The following is a 15,619-nucleotide window of genomic DNA, read 5'->3' on the forward strand; positions in this document are numbered from 1 at the left end:
AACCCCAGCGGGTGAAGGGGACTGAGTTCAAACCTCCCACCCTGGCTGCAAGGAGGATGAGGTGGTGGGTAACCCTGGGGAGCACCGAGGACCCCACGTTCCCTCTGTTGTCACCACCCCACAACTATGCCCATGCCACCAGATGTGGTCCCTTTGTAGAAGCCAGCTCTGGGGACACTGGGGCAACACAGGTGTCACCTACAAGGACGCCCCAAGGAGCCCACTGCCATCCGTACCCCAGGAGCAGGATGCCTTGGGCTGAGACCCAGTATTAAAACCCAGCTGTGGGCAGGAGACAGGCTGGGCTGTGCCTGCCACCTGCCCTGTCTCCACACTGGGGAACACTAAACTCTTGCTCTGAATGGGGCTTTCCTGTGCCCAGCAGCAGCGTTTGGCCTGTTTGGAAAAGGGGGACTGGTGGGAAACGAAGGTTCTGGATCCCCAGGCGTTCCCTCCATCCAGGGGCAAACCCACCCCTTGAACCCTGACAGCAAAGCTCACCCCAGTATCAGAGATCAGGACAGATGGACAGACAGAGTCTGTGTGCAAGGGGAATGCTCTCACCATGGACACAACGAGAAGTCCCTGGGCTCTGACACATCCTCAGGGGGCTCACAACCTTGCAGCAAAAGGAGTTTCTCACCTGTTTTCAGACTTAAGGAAGCAAAAACATGCCCATATGTTTGGTGGTAGGGAAAACCAAGCAGAAAAGGGACTCTCGTGGAGCCATGTCTGCTTGGAAGGTGGGAGGTGGCCACTGGCCATAAACACCCCAGCAAAGATTGCCCACTCATCGACTGTCAGGCCAGACACCTCCACTCCAGAGGGGACAAGGGACCGAGGACCAGCGTTGTGCCATCCTGACAGAAACTGCAGAAACTGGCATCCAGGAGCCTCCTCCCCACCATTTTCCCCCACCGGTGTCACGCTCCCAGCTGTGCCAGACACCACCACAGCTACAGTCATCATTTGCAGGCTGGTTTTCTCTCTTCAGTCACAAACACAGCCCACAGAGGGTCCAGAAGGTTGTTTCATCACCCCTCCCCAAGGCCACCTCTGTCCTTTTCTCTGCACCAGCCCCTTCACCTGCTAGAAACATGAACAGGACAAGGACTGATCCACTCTCACCCTCCTGGGGCTGAAACAGCCTGGAATTTGACAATAGGAAGTAGGGGGGGGGAAAAGAGAGAGATTGAGATTTGCAGGGGAAAAAAGAGATTAAGGATGAAGTTGAGAAGAGGGAATAAAACCTCCAGCACAGGGTTGTGGACCTTCAGCAGCTCTGCATCAGTCCTGGGCACCTCATCCCATTGCTCCAGCCCCAATTCCAGCTAAGACTGTGTCAAAATAACACACAGATGCTGCTGTGCCACATCCACTCCCTGCAAGGAGATGGGAGCCAGGATGAGATGGGAGGGCAATGGGTAAGAGGTAAGGGATCTGGTTTGCAAGAAAGGAGAACAGTAAAACCCCATCAATGGTAAATCACCCCGAGAGCTGACACTGCTGGGGCTCTGCGTCCTGAGACCTCTCATGGCCAGAGGTACCACGAGAGGTGAGCACTTTGCAGCACCCTCTCTGTGCCCCTGGAGTCCCCAGCCTCTTGCTCAGCTTTGTGCTGGCTCCCTCCCTTGTGACAAAGGTGACTGTCATCACAGTCCCACCCCGTGATGATCTCAGCTCACTACGCAGCTCAGATTGCTTGATGTGCCATATAGCTCCATCTATCCTGGATTTTTCCCAAGGTCTCAGCTTTGTGTAAACAAGAGAGCCAAGGCCACCTTACTCCTCCTCTTCCTCCAACCAGCAAAGAGGTACTGGCTCAGGAAGTGTGAAAAAAGAGAAGAAAAGAAGAAAATCCCCCCTGAGTGGATGGTGGGAGGTACTGAGGGATGCAGATCGCTGCTGGGTGTCACCCCAAGGGCGGCTGCAATTCAGGGACTGGGGTTATTCCTGCAGGCAGTGACAGGCAGCCCAGACCCCCTTTCCCTTTTCCCATCCTGTGGGGCCAAGGCCAAGGACTCAGGAAGCTGCTGGGGACTGGGAGGTGGGGTTCAGGAGTCTGGGCCAGCACCCCACACCTGCATCCTGTCCAAGTGACAGCAGGTGACAGGCTCAGTGGGGCACAGGATCACCATGTGCCTGCCAACAGCCGAGCCAAAAGCTCCCTCGGTGGGGGTAAAGGGGGCCAGGGAAGACAATGAGATAAAGATCCACTGATGATAATTTCCCTCTTTTCCCTTTCTTTGACCCATTACTGGTGGGGATTACAGCTGGCAAAGTTTACGCCAAGGAAGAGCCATGTGAGGAGCCCTCCATGGGCTCCCCTTCATGGGCTCCCTGAGGAGCATCTCTGCTGCTCGACTGGGGCTGAAGGATGCTAATGGGGATCCTCAGAGCCCCAGGATACTGCCTGCACTGGGGGCCCATGGCTGAGCAGGTCAGGGACTGCCAGGGCCCCTGGGAGTCCCCAGCTGGATGACAGGAGGTGGCAGAACCCCCTCCATCCACCCTAGAGACCCCCAGCAGCAAATCCAGCCTGGGGACCTCCTGCTAGTCGTCCAGATCTGATATTCCTGATGGTAACTAGGCAGACACAGTGGAGAGGGAGAGCACTCAGGGTTCCCCGATGCTCCCTGGGGCTCAGTGCTCCTATCCGTGATCGAGTGATGCCATCTCCTGGAAGCAGGAGGGCTGGGAGGTCCCCAGGGCCAGGCTACAAGCAACTATCACAGATGGAGCAGGGAAGTCATTCCTTCACTTCCTCCTCCCGTGGAGGAGGCACTCAATCTGAGAAACCAAGTCCTGTCTTGTCACCCAACTTGCTCTGAACCCCACCATGTTTTCAGCAGGAGAGGGAAACGCCTGCAGAGAGTCAAGTAGGTGCCTCCTCTCACTACCCTTTCCCCCTCCCAGCCTCCTGCCCTACCACCTCCCCTCTCTCTCCAGCTCCTATTGCCCCCACAGTCAAATCTGTGGCTTCAGACCAGCATGTCCCAGAGCTGCATGGCCCCATGCACACCCCAGCCCAGCCATCACCTTTCTGTCATTCCCTAGCTTCTCCTGCTGCCCTCCCAGAGCAGGAGGAAAGGGAGAGCAGAACATGTCTCCCATGCATCATTCCTGTCACACATCTTTGGAGCAGCATCCTAGAGGGCAAGGGAGGGATGGGGCAATCACAGATGCCCCACTGAATTACCTGAGAACAACTCCTCTTCCCTGGCAATGGAGAGACATCAGTGCAACCTGCTTGCAAAGGACAAGCCCCGGATCCGTCTCCATCAGCTCCATGCAAACTCCTGTGAGCCTTTTGGCTCTTCCCAGGTGCCTGAACCACATCTGTGCTGGCACTTGTGGCCCCGTGCCAAGTAAAGTCTGCAGAGCTTGTCCCTGGAGGGGATGGGTGCTGGGATACCCTGAATGGGTGTGCTGCCGGCACTGCCATAGAACTGCCCTCTCCCCATCCAGGGCTGTACTCCTCTTGGGGATCTGGAGCAGCTTTCCTGGCAAATGCAAATGCCACAAACTTTGGGACTATCCTCAAGAGGGCATTGGACACATGCTGGCATCCCTCATTGCTTTCCAGGACAGTGGGGTCCCTGCTCTCACTGTGTTGGGATGGGATTCCCCTTGCACTGGTGGGGAGCGTCCTGGCTGTGCTTCACTCCTTCACCGTGTTTCAGGCACTGTGTAAGCAGAGGGTTAACGATTCCCAATTCCCACATTAAGTGACTGCAGATGTGTGGGAAAGTCTGGGGCGGCCGGACGGCATCGCTATTAGTATTCACCCAGGAGCCTGTCTCTGCCTCCCGGGGGCTCTGCCGAGCACATTTAATACCAAGGTTCGTTGTGGGGGTTAGAAGAGTGCGTGGGACGGGGGCGGAAAGGCCCCGAGGTGGGGAAAGGCAGCGGGTTAGAATCCTCTGCCACTGCCTCCTCCCCTCCCAAACCCAGGGGATGTAGGGAATGGGCCAGCATCTGCAGGGACACAGCACCATATGGTGTATGGCTCAGTGCTACCTTCTGACACTGTTGTCACCCTGCAGGGTCCATGGCTGGTATTCCTGGTGCTGCAGGACACTCCCCAGCCCAGGATGCTCCCCAGTGCATTGTGCTCAGACATATGGTCACTTTGGAAGAAGTCCAGCACTTTTTGCCTCCCCTTCCTCCTGGGCAGTGCTGTCACCCACTCTGGCAAAGCAGGACCACGCACAGGGTAGCTGTTCCTCCAGAGGCCAGGGCAGAGCTCTGGAGAGGCTGGATGAAGCCTTGGTGCAGCTCCCCCAGGGCTCAAGGGCTGGATTCAGCCAGGAGCAAGTGCTGGCAGCTGCCACACCAGATGGGCTGCCGAGATGTGGTGCTGTGCTCCCTGGCACCCACTGCTCCTCTCTTGTGGTCTGCGGCTTGACACCACATCAGAGAGATGCTGAAATTCCTGGGCTGTCTTGGAGTTGATAGGAACTTGGAGAAACCAAAGCCAGGGCAAATCTGGCCCTCGTTAAGCCTTCGGAGAAGTGGGAAAGGCCAACATCTGCTGCTTCTTTCCTACCTACCTGCCACCTGCTGGCACATGGGACCTGTTGCTGACTCCAGCATGGCTGTTTCCACCACTGTGTTGGGTCACCCTGGCTCTGGTCTCTCTCCTCCTGGTCAGGTGTGGAAAAGGGGCTTTTTGCTGGGGTCCCAGTTCCGCCTGGGATGGGGCAGGAGGTCAGAGTGCTGCTTTGGTCCAGATGATGTCAAAGCAGACCAAATAACCTGGAGTGTCCCTGCCTCAGTGGCTGATTTCCCCACCAGAGATGTGGTACTACATGACCCCAAGCCCCCGTTAGCACTTAATGATGATTATTGAGGCTGGAAATCCCAGCTGAGAGCGGTCTGGCATCTCACACTGCAGCTGTCCTGGCCCCAGGGGGACCACTGAGTCCTGCAGCACCACTGAAGGGGGGTGCAAGCGCCAGAAATAGAGGTGAGCAATGAAGGGGTGATGAGGCCCAAATAGCAGAGCTGCTGCCCTCCACCCACACACTTGCACAAGCAAGTCCCTCTGGCTTCCGTGCTTCCTCCAAACTGGCCTTTCCCAGGAGCTGCCGTAACCCCAACGTGCTGTTCCTAAACAAAGTGTGCAGTCCCAGATTCTCCCTGGGGATGTACAACGCAGGCTGGGGATGTACAACTGTGTGCTTGCTGGGATGCTGTGGGCTCTCCAGGGCTTTCTCATCATCCCAAAACAATGAATCCTGGCCTTTGCAGACTTCTCCTGAGAGAGGGTTTTGTTTACCCTGGTTCTTCCTGCTCCCAGCCTGGAGTGTGTTAGCTCAGTTGGTTAGAGCATGGTGCTAATAACACCAAGGTCGTGTGTTTGATCCTCATATGGGCCATTCACTTAAGAGCTAGACTCAATGATCCTTGTGGGTCCATCCCTTCCAACTCAGAATATTTGGTGATTCTGTGGTGCCATCTGTTTGCAGAGGGCAGAGGGGGAAATATGTCCCACCTCAGACTACAGATGCTTTGCCCTCAAACACAGTCCATGCTAGCTTTTCCACCCCCTGCTCACCCCAGGCAGCCTGTCCCTGGACCGAGGGGCCCAGCAGGATTGTACAGCAGGTTTCTCCCTCTCCTGCTCTGTTGGGAGCAGTGATGTTGTCCTTGGAGGGGGGACACTGCCAGGAAATAGCTCTGCTGAGCAATTCCAGGCAGCCAGTATGTCCTCACAGAAAGACCAGTCAGACACGTCTTTATCCCTTGGGAAAAGTGTTGGGAAGAGCCGTGTGTGCAGCACGTCCTCTCTGCCGCCTGCCCCCCATATGAGCTGCTCTCACGCTCACTGGCTCCATTTCTGCACAACAGATTGTCTTGGCTCAGGGGTGGCTGACAGGACCCCCTGACACATGGCCACCACCTTGATTGGAGTGGAGGAATCCATCTGCCCAGGGCTGCATCCCCCCTGCCCTGCCCATGGCAGTACCTGCCCTGGTTCCAAACGCTGCCAGGCATGGAGCCAGCACACCAGCCCCATGCTGAGGGCTGCTCATCATGCATGGATAACCAGGGTGCTGCAGCCCAGCTCTCCTCACCCTCCACAGCTGCACAGAATAAAAACCTGCCCCTTTGGTTTTCCATCGGTGCAAAGGAAACACGGAGATAATGGGCAATAAGCAGCAAATATTGGGCTGGTCCAGCCGCGGAATCATGAGCTGTGGCCATTGTGCAGACATTCCTTTGAGAGGCAGGAGGGGATGAGTCTGCCTTGCAAACAAGGCAGGAACATGGATTTCAGCAGTGTTGTCTTTATGGGGAGGGCTTTTTAATTCTTAGAAAGGAAAACCAAGGAAAGATGGACAGGTATCTTTTTAAGGGAGTCTCATTTTTCAGGATAGCCAGTGCACTTTTGCAGTTTTCCATGTTCGGATCAGGAAGAATCACAGAATTGTTAAAGTTAGAAAAGACCTTTTAGATCATTGAGTTCAACCCACCACTGCCATCCTCACTGCTAAACTCTGTCCCCATGTGCCACATATAGACATTTTTTGACACTTTCAGGGAGGGTGATTCCACCACTTCCTGAGGCAGACTGTTCCAATGCCTGATCACTCTTAAGCGTCGCCAAGAAGAAAACAGTGGCAAGAACTGATGGGTCAAAAGGCAGTTCAGATCCAAAGATGATCTGCCCCTCGTTACAGTGCTGAAACAAATTGGAAAAAAAAAAATCCTCTTTCGGACAAAAGATGTTTTGCCTATTGAGGGAGTCTCAGAAACTTGATTTGAACTCATCGAGGTGTGGGGAGGATTTAAAGCTGGTTCATCACCCCTCAAGGACAGGAGGCATGCGGGACATCTGAGATGATGGCATGGCCAAGCTGAAAACTCCCGCCACCTCTCCCAGCTCTGTGCCTCTTGTCAGCCCCAACAGCCCAGAATCCCCGAATAAACCCACCCACCGCCACAGCATCCCAGTTGTAGAAGACCTTTTATCCCCTTTTCCAAAAAGAAGAAGAGTTGTGAGGGTGCATTGGTGGTCAGCGGGGCGGGAGGTGCAGTGCCTGCACGGCAGAGCACTGGGAGGGATCCAGGGGGAATACGCGGAGCCGGTTCAGTACAGGCCTTCTTTAATAAAAACATGAGTCAGCTGCTGGCGTGGGCAGCGGATTTTCTAAACATCCCCTCATATCCTGAGAAAGGGGGAAAAAAAAAGAAAACGGCGGGGGGGGGGTTGGATTTGAGGGAAAAATAAGAAAGAAAAGAAAAGGAAAACAGGGAAAAAGGCCAGAATTGAAAGCAGACACAGGGAGAGAGCAGCTCCTTCCCTCCAGTTTAAGGAGGCGATAGTCGAGCTGGTCCGGGCTCCTTTTGTTTCCCGTTAGCCGAGCCCTCACCGCTCGCCCCCATCGCAGCCCGCTGCAGAACTCCCCTCTCCTTGCAGTCACTTTGGCTTCTCCTCCCTTTAAAAGCTTTTTTTTTTCACCCATCACACTCGTCCGCCGGGCGTTAATCTCGAGTTCTGCTCTGCAAAGGGTCCCCACAGAGGGTGGAGGGAGGAAGTCGGAGGAGCTCCGCTCCTCATTGGTGAGGCAGCCTCCCCCCTTCTCCTCCTCCCGAAGTCTCTTTTATTTATACACGCACACACACACGCGTGCACATCCCTCGGCCCAGGGTTTTGCTCCACACTCAGGTCCGAGGCGGATGGACCCCCTCCCAGCTGGGCTGGGGCTGCCCAGGGCACTGCTGAAATGCACTAGAGGAGCAGAGCAGGGGCTTGGCTGCAGCCCAGCCCTGGCACAGCCTCGCCTCTCCTTTTGATTTTATTTTCTTTTTTTTTCCCCCTCCTCCCCTCCACTTCATTTCTTTCTTTCCCTCTCTTTCGCCTTTAAGTGGAAAAGCCTTGCCAGCTGGGGAAGGCTGGGAGGGCAGGGAGAGCCTCAGCAGGCAGCAGATAGAGAGTGCAGAGGAGGAGACCAAGGAATTTCGGGGCAGCCAGTGCCCGTGGGACGTACGGCACAGGCACTCGACCCGTGGGACCCTGCCCAAGGTAAGCTCCCATGTTGCCCACTCGGGTGCCATCTCGCCTTCCCGCTCAGCTCTGGCCCTCTGGATGGGAAACCTCGCATTGGAGCTGGTACAGTCCCCAAGGACCCTCTCCCTGACCCAGCACAGTTGCTCTGGAAGGGGCTTTGCTCTCCTGCAAGGGGCTGGCACCCCAAAAGGCCCTGCCAAGCCCAGGGGAGGTGGTGTTTGGTAGAGAGCGGATGAGCTCTGCAGCATCCCACGGCAAAAGCCATCCCATCAGCTCTCACCATGTCCTGGACTGGGATGGCTGAGGGGACCCAAGAGGATGCTGCGGCTGTAGGGCAGGAAGGGGAGACTCCATTGCAGCAGGAGTGGGGCCCAGGTGATCTCTGGTTCTCCCTGGATCAGGGAGTTGCCCTGGCTCTCCCTGCCCAGTGACTGTGGGAGGGCTGGGGTGTGCATGGGGAAGAGGCTGCTCAGATTCTTCCAGCAAGGCATCCTTCGGAGGCATGAGTGTGCCCCACTGCAGAGCAGTGTCACCCTGTGTCAGCTCGTCAGAGCACACCCATGGTCATCTCTGAATTCAGGGTGCTCTGAGGACCACACCACCTTGGTCTGTTCCCATGGCAGGACTCATGTGCCTGAGGGCCAGGCCTAGGTGGAGAGGGACATCTGCAAGCCCTGCCCAGGGTCTGTGCCCTGGTGTGCCAGGTACTGGAGGGGCAGAGCCTGGTAAAACCCTTCTAGGCATGGATGTGGGCAACAGCTCTGCTATCCTGAAAGCACTGGAGCTGAGGGCCTCCAACAGGATGGAGCTGGTCTGGAGTGAAGCTGTGCTGAACTATTCAGCTCTGACAGCCGGGAACAGGGGTTTGCATGACCTGCAAGGCTTTGGTGCTCACACTGGGATCACTGTGGGCTCAGAGCTTCTGCCTCCTGAACTCACTTGCCAACTGGGAGTCATTCAGAGCAGAATTTGTGATGGAAAGGGGTGCTGTCCTCCTCTATCCTTGCCTCAGAATGACTGGAGTTTACACTTAAGCATTGGGCAAATAGCTTAAAGTAGTTGGTGCTGTGCAAACCCTTGTGCAGAAGCTTTACATCCCCAAATCTTTTCAGAGGGTCTCCCGTCTGAAGGAGGACTAGCAATGTTGAGACCCAGTGTCCCCAGGGGCCATCAAGAAGTGGGTTGGAGGGTCATTTTCACCTCAGCACCCTGCAGGACAAGGTGCCTGTGCACTCTATGCTCTCAGAAGAGGCAAGTTTCATTCGGGCAGCTGGTGCCAGTGTCAAAGACACAGCTCTGCCTGGCAGAGTGCAAATGCCAGGCTGGCTTGGATGGGGAGCCACCAGGCGGCCACCCCAGCTGGCAGCCAGCCCTGGGCAGGGTCTGACATGAGGCTTGAAGTCACTCTTTGACATGGATGTCACCCAGGCTCGGGTGTGTTATGGCTTTTATAGCTGTCACCAACCCCGGGCAGTGTCCCTGAACCCAGGAAACACCCTCAAATCAGTCGATGCATCAAGAGAGGTCTGTTTTAAAGAAGCACAAAGTCACAGCAACCCACTTGCAGCATGCAAAGGACTTTTCTCTCTCCCTTAAGCAGCTCAAGAGCATGGTGAGTCCTTGCTGAAGGACTCTCAGCTCGTCTCCTACATCCCTGCACAGGACTGGGGGTTTGGGGTGCCCACAAATGGAGTGTGAACACAGGCATAGACAGCTGCAACACTGCAGTCAGGGAGAAGTTAGCCATGGCTTATTGTCCAAAGTTCTGGGCATATTTTGTGGGGACGTGCAGGGCTCTGAACCATGGGCTGGCACCGAGCTGTGTGGGCAGCTGGTGTGCACTAGAGCACAGGGGCATCCCAAGAGCTCCGGGTGGAGTCTGGCACCAATCACGAAGTCTATAGTGGACACAAACCAGATTGCAGCATTGTGCCAGGAATCCCACAGCTCTTCCCAAGAGATATGCCGAAAGGTGCATGGCTAGAGGCAGCTCAAATAGACAGGGTGGAGGGGCAGGTCCTCCCCAGCAAGTGACGCTGAGCACTTCAGCAGGGATGGATGTGGAGTGGAGAAGCTTGGGGAGAGCAAGGAGGGTGATGAGAAGCCCAGAAGAGGCTGCAGAGGACTGGGAGATGGGTTGATGGGGCCTGTTGCTCACTGGGTGTTGTGGGGAGGTAACACATAGTCTTCATGTACAGGAAAGGTCACCACAGAGAGAAAAGAGATTTTAGGGGAAATGTCTGTAGGCTTAAAGACACGAGGCTGGCTTCCTTCAGCCTGACAGATCTCAAAGGACATATCAGGCAAAGCTCTGGCTGGGAAGATGTGGGCACTGTAACAGGACAATGACCCCATGATGTCTTTCAGCCTCATTTTTGATGGGTCTGTGACAGGATTTCCAAGACGTTCAGAACAACACTGATAGGGAGAGGAGAGCACTGAGCCCATCTCCAGGACTAGGGCAAGACAGGAATGTCTTAGTGAGCACCAGAGGAAAGCTGAGGTTAAGAAATGCTCCCTAGCTGCAGGAGTGATGCTGTGCAAGAAGAGACCACGATGGCTGGCTGTGGCGTTGCCTGAATGACTGACTGCTGCCTGAGGGTCTGGGCAGGGACTTCTGTGCCTGGTCCCCAAGGTTCCTCTGGTCCCAGTGTTTGACGCCGTGCTGAAGTGGGATGGGATTGCAACGGTGTCCATAGGGACAGGCTCCAGCAAAGCATCTTCCCGGGTTGGAGTGGCAAAGGGCAGGGAGCAGAGGAGCTGTGTGGTGGCCAAACCCTGTGGGAGCACAGCCACTGATGCTGGCAGCTGGGGCTGCCTTTGGCCCAGAGCTGGAAGGAGCTGGGGACCATGAGGGCTTGGGGTTGGCTGGATGTATCCTATCCCTGCGAGAGAGGATTGGAGCTGAACATTTCTTGGAGTTTGTTTGTTTGTACTTTAACCAAAGGAAAGAAATCCCCTGGAGAGGAGCTTCAAGAGGAGGGTATAGACTGGGTATTGTTTCCTGAGGGGCTGGAGCAGCTCCAGGGAGCTCCTTCCGCTTCGCCACACAAATTGGACATAACGAGGCTTGTTTTAGGGGTGGTTGTTTCCCCTCCTCCTTTTCCCTGTTGCCTAATTAGGGTGCCTAAGCCAAGCACACCTCTGTCTTGTTCCTCTCCCACTGGGACACCTCCTCCTGGAAGGGCAGCACGTTCCTGGCACCACAGGGGACACAGAGCAGACCCAGCTGTGACAGGGACAGGGACATGTGCTGGGGATGTAGAGAGAGGTGCTGGGATTGGTCATGTGCTGAGCAAGGGGGTCCCATGGGTCCATCATCCCCCAGCCTGGCAGCACAAGCCATACAGTAACATGCTGCCCCTTACACCCTGCTTTTCCATCATCCTTGGGTGCACAACAGGTTGTGGCATGCCCTGGTCTGTGCTTGTACTGTGCAACCACTGACGTGCAGAGCCAGAGGACAGTGGTGTGCAGAGCCCTTTCAGGGAGCAGGAGCTCACAAAACTCCCACAGAAAGGCTGGTGCCAGGACAGCCAGGGTGGTGTAGTGTGTGGTATCTGTCCCGCACCCGTGAATGGATTCATCCTCTGCAGGCCATGCCTGCAGGGGCACATCCAGAGCTCCACTAACACCCATCCCCGGGCTCAGCAAGAGCCAGTGTGTGATGGGGCTGGCAGGAGGCTGTGGTGTGCAGAAGCTGGAGCAGGGAAGGGTTGGAGAGTGCAGGGATGTATCAGGGTGCTGTGCGGGCTGTCAAATGCTGGGCTGCAAACCAGGAGACAGATAGAGAAGGAAGCACCCTCTCCCTGCTGTGGAATGGTCCCCACAGGCAGCACAGGGCTGCTCAGGGAGACAAGGCTCCTGAAGCAGCAGGAGATGGGCCAGTCTGCCCCTCAGCCCCATCCTGCTGGTCCCTCTGCCTTCCCCCTTCCGGCCCATCTACCATGCGAAAGAGTCTGTGACTGAAATCTTAATGCTACTGAGACACAGCAATTGGCACCAGTTAAATTGCTACATTCATGTTTGAATTGCTTTAACTGGCGAGACACACTGTCTTATTTATACAAAAAAATATGTTTGCTTGTGGGTTTCTCTGAACCACTGCCAGCAGAAAATGCACCATTTCGAGCCCTGCGCTCTGCAAGCTCATTCTCACTCCCAAACTGGAAGTCACCTTGGTTTCAGCCTTTGCCAAGCAATGGTGGCAGAACAGAAACACTGCTTTCCTTGGGGCCAAGGGCTGCCAGCACCACGAGAGGGGTCCCCTCCTCTCTCCCTGCAGGCAGCTGCCAAGTTTCCTTCTCCAGCCTGGGAGCTGTTTGAGAGAATATGGTCTGATTCAGGAGCAGGAGTCGGTGCCCATTTTAAAGCTAGGCTCAGGGGAGGGCAGGGGGTGCTGGCAGCTGCTGACGCCAAGTCCTGCCTCTGCTTCTCCTCTGGAGGTTCTGTCGGGCTTTGGGCATAGTAGGGGCTGATTGCAGAGCATGGATGCAGATGGGAGCTGATTGCTGCTCCGTGACTGAGAGGAGAGGTTATAAAGGACCCTGCAAGCAGGTTGGCAAGCACGGCTCATGCTGCCTGGCCAGAGAATGTAGGAAGAGGTGATCCATTTCTGCAGTCCTGGTGCCAAGTGCCACCATCCAGGTCTTCCTGCCCCACATGTAAGCCTATGGAGGAGGGGGCAGGATCAGCCCATAGCACCAACAGCTGCACCAGAAGTTGCATTTTGTTCCCTCTTAGAAACCCAGAAGTAACAGGGCCAAATAAACAGCCCCCTCTCTGAAAGCGGCCTTTGCCCTTCACACCCAGATCTAGCAGCCCCCATCCTCTCCCACCCTGGCCACAGTGCCAGGCTCCTCTCTGGATCCAGCAGATAGGCAAAAAGTGCCCTGACCACAGAGCTGGCGAATGCCTAATCCCAGCCACGAGAGCCTAAAACCCCATAACCAAGCAATTAAACTCGGGTCCCTCACAGGAAGCTGAGAAGAGCCAATGCGTCTATGGAGATTATCTCCTCCTCCCCCTCCTCCACAGATCCAAGTCTCAGGGAAGTGTTCACAAGAGGATCAGGTTGCTTGTTCTTTGCTGGTATGTGGGGCTGGTAAGACCACAACACCCTCCCTGCTCCTGGGGCTTGGCAAAGCCCCTACATCCCACTAAGACTCGGAATGGCTCCTTTTCTCATCCTGCCTCCACCACCCTCCCATCCCAGCTGATTAGCTGTTAATTAGAGCCATCTGGGACCTTTGGCTCCAGCCCTGACCCCACCATAGCATCTACCCTTGACCAGCAGCCACGAGCAAATGATGGAGATGCCAACTGCTGAAGACTGTTTTTCTCCCTGTTCGTACCTTAGGAGAGTGCTTCCCTTGAATCACTACAGGAAGGCAAACACAGCTTTCTGGCAGCCATGGGACAAGAGTGAGGAAAGCCCTGTGGGTGCCAGGACATGGAATGAGCAGCCAAGATGGTACCTGACCTTGGTCCCATATTTCCTGCTTCTCCCATTCTCCACTTGGGTGGGGAAAAGCAGCAGGTGAGCAGATGGGCTCTGCTCAGACAGGCAACTCCCATCCAGTACCACATGTCCAGGAGCTGGGACCCCTGAATATGCCAGTCTGGGGGTGGAGGGATCAGAGAACTCTTTGAGTCACTGCTGCCAGCCAGCCCCCAGGCTTGGAGGGGCAAGCGGTGAAGTGATGCAGGAGCTGTGTGGGTCCTGGCCTGCAGTTTGGGTGCCCTGCAGCCATGTTCATAATTCACACTGCTCACATGCTCATGAAGCAGCGTGGTGTGTTCTCCCAAAAATGCCTTTGCTGTCAGGGGCAATGGCAAAGTTAGGGGATGGTCATAGACAGCCCTGTCTGGGCTCTGTTGAACATCCTGCTGGAGAAGAGCATTGGGAAGGGCTTAAATGCTCCCAAGGGGCACATTTGAGCCTCCCCCAGTGGGTCATCACACTGCAAGGGGTGAGCCCTGAGGCTGCACAGAGCCCTGCTCCCCCCACAGGGCATGAGCACCCCCAGCCGTGCGCAATGACAGACTTAGGGCTGTGCTCCAAAATGCTGGCCAGCCCCCAGCACCACCACAGACCACTCCCAGTACCACCATGAGCCAGTCCCAGCACCACCATGGCCCTGGCACCCACTGGCTGCCCTAGGGAGAGCAAGGCGGGCAGGATTTGACCAGGGTGAGAAGCGGAGTGTGCAGCAAGGGACAGGCAGGCATTGCCTGGCACGTGGCAGCCGTTCCTCCCAACACCCCTATCCCTCCTTCCCCAGTCCCAGGTGAGCCCTGGTCCTCACCCAGGGTTTTCCCACAGTCCGGGCCAAGCTTGCAGGCTCCAGGGAGCAGCCCCCGAGGTCTGGCCTTTCCTCGGGCAGCGGAAGCGGGGGAGCATGCGCAGCCTAAAGGGCCACGAATACCATCACTCGGGGCTGGGGGATTATTTATAACACTGGCACCTCTCCAAACAGATGTTTCTTTTTATTCTGAACTTGCACTAAATGGGTCACTCGTTTCCTCTGTCTCCCATGGGCTTAAAGCAGAGGGGGAAAGCGGAGGGGATTGGGTTGAGAGTGCAGGGCCTGCCCTGGTCCCACGTCCCCCTGTGCCGGCTCCTCACAGTGACGATGTGTTGCGGAGAGCCCACGGCTGGAGATGTGCTGAATTGTGTGTGTGGACATTTTGGTCCCCCCTCACTTGGAGAGGGAGGATGGCTATGGTCAAACAGGGCTGTGTGGGGCTCGCCACCCCACCCCATTCCTCTCATTGTTGACCCCCTGGCTGCTGAGTCACCCTGCTGAGGCTCAGCGTGGACTTGTCATCCTCCCCAGCAGCCTCCCCCTGTGCTTTGGGGTCATGGACCTCATTTTCAGCTTTCTGTCAGATGCTGTCAAAGCCCATGATAGCCTGTGGCAGGCTGGCCTGGAGGAAGCTGCTGTGCCAGCTCAGGCCCTGCCATCGGCTGCAGAACCCTCACGACCACACAACCACCTCCTCCAGGTGCTACCAAGGCTGGGGACCAGTACCTGGAGTCCTGGGCAGGGTCTTTGGTCATGCCAGCCTCACTCCCTGCTGCAGAGGCAGGCAGAAGAGCCATCCCCAACTGTGGTCACAGTGTCCCCGGGCTTGTATTGCCCCAGAGGTGGCTTCTGCCCCTGCTTTGCCCGTCTCCTAGAGAGCTTGGTTCATACCAGGGCTGTGGCTTTAGTCACATCTTCAGAGTCTCACAAAACCACTTGGAGTGTTCTGGCATTAGTGACCCTGCCTGTGAGTGCCTGCAGAAGCTCAGCTTTCCCTGACTGAAACAGACCCACAGATCCAGCATGCTGCAAACAGGTACCCAGGGCTCTTGGCATCCCTTGGTTCCCCCAGTGTTTGGGTAAAGCCTCAGGTCCGCCTTGGCACTGGCAGGTGGCCAGGTGAGGAGGGTTTTGCCCCCAGGGCAGGGATGGCATGTGGGACACAGGGACTCCCCAGCCCAGCTGCTCCTCAGCCTGGTTTCAGATTTCCTACCCCTGCGTTTTATCAGCAGCCCTTTACGGACCTTGGGATGACAGGCTCCCCATGTGAGTGCCCTGCCTAATTCTAGGCATT

The 15,619-nt window shown here is 56.0% G+C and overlaps 1 protein-coding gene across 1 annotated transcript in view; it reads left to right on the plus strand.

The window, feature by feature from the left end:
* Positions 1 to 7,653: 7,653 nt before the first annotated feature.
* PDGFRB (platelet derived growth factor receptor beta) overlaps positions 7,654 to 15,619 on the plus strand; it is a 31,717-nt gene continuing 23,751 nt past the window's right edge. The window contains exons 1-2 of the mRNA XM_032703179.1: positions 7,654 to 7,675; positions 7,876 to 8,032. The gene's annotated coding sequence lies outside the window, so the exon portion shown is untranslated. The remainder of the gene's footprint in view (positions 7,676 to 7,875; positions 8,033 to 15,619) is intronic.

Source organism: Chiroxiphia lanceolata, chromosome 15, assembly GCF_009829145.1.
Source record: "Chiroxiphia lanceolata isolate bChiLan1 chromosome 15, bChiLan1.pri, whole genome shotgun sequence".
Taxonomy (NCBI): Eukaryota; Metazoa; Chordata; class Aves; order Passeriformes; family Pipridae; genus Chiroxiphia; species Chiroxiphia lanceolata.